Below are 3,686 nucleotides of genomic sequence, written 5' to 3'. Positions count from 1 at the left end.
GGGATCTATCGTGACATGTGTTGGTGGCGGGGGAGGTGCGTGTGATGATGCAGTATCTACTTCCTGTTGTACAGTGTGTGAGGGTGAAGTATGAGGCTCTGGTGTAAGAGCATCTGTATAAGCCTATTTAAGTCTATCAACCGAGACTGTTCCTTGAGAAACATTTATGTCTATGGTGAAATGTTTATTCGAATGAGAAAGGACATGATAAGGTCCTGAGTAAGGTGGCGTGAGGGGTCTTTTCACTGCATTGTTTCTAACAAATGTGTCCATGAGGCAATATCCCTCAGGACTGAAGATTTGATGGCTTGTTGCCGATTGTTCACAGGTGGTAATTTCTGGAAATAGGAATGCAGGTGGTTAACATAAAGTGCCTGATCTTGAGTGACAAGATTGACTGGGGTAAGTATCTGCCTTGGCAAAGACAGAGGAGCACTGTACAATAGTTCAGCTGGGGAGTATCCCAGATCCTCCTTGAATGCAGTCCGAATACCAAGGAGTACTAAGGGAAGGTACTCACTCCAGTGCTGAGTGTCATGATAAGTAATGAAATGCAGCTTTTAGCTGGCAATGGGAACACTACCATTCTGTTTGATGCCAGATGATAGCTGGTAGTCTGAACCCATTGGGCACCAATGTTTTTTGTTAGCTCAGAAAAAAGGTGGGATTCAAGTTGTCCACCACAGTCTGTAATAATGATGGTAGAAACACCATAACATGATATTCATCCTGACACCAGAGCTTGTGCTATAGATCCAGTAATGTTACTTAACAGAATTGCTTTGGGCCATCAGGTGAAGCAGAAGTCAAGATGTATGTAAATCCCTGACTGACAGGCCAGGGTCCCATGAGATTGATATGTATGTGGCAAAAATGTGCATCCAGAGTACTAGAAGTTCTGAGAGGAGCATGGATGTGCTTATGCACCTTTGACTTTGAGTATTGGAGGCAAGATAGAGTCCATATAGTAATATCTCATCTCATATGTGGTCAGAAGAATCTAGCCATTATAAGCTTTACTGTGGTCGAAACTCCAGGGTGTGAAAGACTAAAGATTCAAATACTGATTGACAATGAATTCCTGGAATGAAATAATGAGGCAAATCCATCAAGACATCACACAAAATCTGCCTGTCAGAAGTTGGTAGAGGCAGCGACTTGAATTTGCATATTGCAAATTCAGGATATGTGTCCAGTGAGTCCAGAGGAAGTTGATCTGAGGACAAAACAGTCAGGTCGATCTCTGGAGTGGATGCAATGAATTGATCAGCAGATGAGACAAAGCATTTTTCTCAGTTCTGGTTGCAGGTCTCCCAGAACGTTCATCAATATTGATATTTTTTTGGCATCTTCAAAACATCTGAACCATTCGTATGCTTGTGTGCAGCTCATACACTCCTCTCCATATACTTTCTGCAACTTTGTGCAGGCCTCTGAGCAGGTATCACCTTGACAACGTTCTCTGTCACGGTCAATGTAATGATCACATGCTACACACCTTCCCTCCAAGCACTGCTGTAAACAGTGGAAGTGAGTGAGAACATTAAAACTTAGTGGGCATGCGCAACAGAGTTCAAGGTCAATCTTTGCCAAGCAACTTCACTCTGCATGCTTTAGCTTCATTAATATGGCAACAGTCCAGATACCTATTCATCAGACCTCATATATAGTAAAAAATATTATTATACCTGTGATTGTTTTGACATTAACATTGAAAAAAAAAAATCAGCTTTGTTTATAAGAAAGTTTGGACCCGAGCTTGCACCCACTAAACAAATTTCATTAATGGGCTACTGGTCTGAAATGATGTAGGATGATCTTGGTTCATCCACCCCATGCCAACATGGCAGTGGTGCAGTGGCACAACATTTTTAAAGAAACAAAATGTAGTAATAATCCACAGATTAGGGGGCATTATACTTGCCTTGCGCTAGGTGCTGGTAATCTACACCAGGGGTTTTCAAACTTTTTGACTTGCGGACCCCTTTATATTTCAGGCTTTACCTTAGGGACCCCCTTATAAACGCTTATGAAATTTATACATAAATATTTGCTTAAAATAACATATTTTTACATTTATTTATTTAACAGTATTTAACAAATAGGTTTATTGTCTATTAAAAGATTTCGATTAAAAAACATATAAAATCAAATTGCCCATAAAAAGTATTTGCTGTCCACGGACCCCCTGTCTTATCCTTACAGACCACAGTTTGAAAACCCCTTATTTACACCACACTACTGCAATGTGAGACAAAAGATTGTTGAAATGATGATTAGAATTCAGCTCAATTTTATCAGTGTTTTTTTTCTTCTATTTCAGAATGATGCAAGGGTTTTTCTTTTGGTAATCCTATGGTGACTACTGCTGTTGCGGAAAACAAGGAGATTGGTTTCTGCATCATTCATTTATCTGTCTGTCTGTCTCTCTTTCTCTTTCTTCAACCTTAAGTAAGGATGAGAAGGTTTACGAGGATGGGGCTGCTGCTGCTGCTGTCATTGCTGCTGAAGGGGAAAGTGTGACTGCTGCAGATCTAGCCGAGTGTTGTATGACCAACAACAAGGAGATTGTACAGCTGACTGGAGCGTGAAGCCTGTGAATGGACGAATGTGTGCATACATGCATGCATGCATGCCTGCGTGCATGTCTTTAATGTTTCTGCATGCATCTTTTTTTTTCTCCCCCCCAACCAACCAACCAATTGTGTTTGATACTGTGGCTTCTGCTACTGTTGACTTCGGAACCATTCTCTCTGATATTTCAATCAATTTGTTATCAATGCTTTTAACCTTCCCCTCAACAACAAAATAAAAATATACAAGAAAAATTACCAAATAAGGACATGACAACAACAAGAAATAAATACAAAATATTACCCCTTGTTGCTGCAACCAACTGTATTTTCGAATTTTATCCAAATTTTCCATACATACTCCCTTTTTCTATTTGTTCGTTTCTTGAAAGATGGCAAGAGTGAAAGAAAATGATTAAAAATGCATTTGTGGATGTGGATTTTTTTTCCTATTAATTGGGTAAAACTGGATAAAAACTTGCCTTCTCATTCAATGTTTCGGCCCTGTAACACTGCTGCTTCTATTCTAGTCTTTGAAAAAGAAATGAAAGCTTTGAAGACAGCTAGAATGAAGGAATCTAATGGAGACTAACAGACTGAGCTAAAATTTACTCTTGAAGACCTACGAGAGAGGCTCACTGGAGGAAGAGGTAATGTTCCATGTTTTGAAAGGACTTTTTTTCCTCCCTTTAGGCTTGAACTGTGAAAATGAAGAAAAAAATTGTGTGATCTAAGTTGGTTGTTGTTTTAAATAATTTTTATGTGTTTATTGTTTTATATCTTGCAACTATTATTATAATTTTTTTTTTAATCTCAGGGGCCTGCTTTATTTGTTGAATAAATAAACCAGGATGAATGTGGACTCACTGTGTTGTTTTCTGTTTAATTTGATTTACTGAATCATGATGAATTCTGTATACCTATCTTTCTTTCAAACTCAACCCCTCCTGCTTCTCCCACAACACATACGATATTTTACTCCTACATATTAACATTTCAATGCATCATTTTTTCTTAAGAGAAAGACTTAAAAATTCAAAATTCATTTTTAAAGGTCCACTGTCTTTCCTTTTCTTTACATCAACACTTTGTCCATCATGAAAGTATTCTTTC

At 38.5% G+C, this 3,686-nt stretch overlaps 1 protein-coding gene across 5 annotated transcripts in view; it reads left to right on the top strand.

Annotated features, from left to right (window-relative positions):
• LOC106872239 (E3 ubiquitin-protein ligase NRDP1) overlaps positions 1-3,435 on the top strand; it is a 244,995-nt gene extending 241,560 nt beyond the window's left edge. For all 5 annotated transcript variants that reach the window (XM_089339819.1, XM_052975810.2, XM_052975812.2 and 2 more), the window contains one exon: positions 2,324-3,435. The gene's annotated coding sequence lies outside the window, so the exon portion shown is untranslated. The remainder of the gene's footprint in view (positions 1-2,323) is intronic.
• Positions 3,436-3,686: the final 251 nt, after the last annotated feature.

Source organism: Octopus bimaculoides, chromosome 22 (assembly GCF_046866305.1).
Source record: "Octopus bimaculoides isolate indiv1 chromosome 22, ASM4686630v1, whole genome shotgun sequence".
Lineage (NCBI taxonomy): Eukaryota > Metazoa > Mollusca > Cephalopoda > Octopoda > Octopodidae > Octopus > Octopus bimaculoides.
Note: the sequence above shows the minus strand (reverse complement) of the source record. Positions and strands in the feature narration are given on the sequence as shown.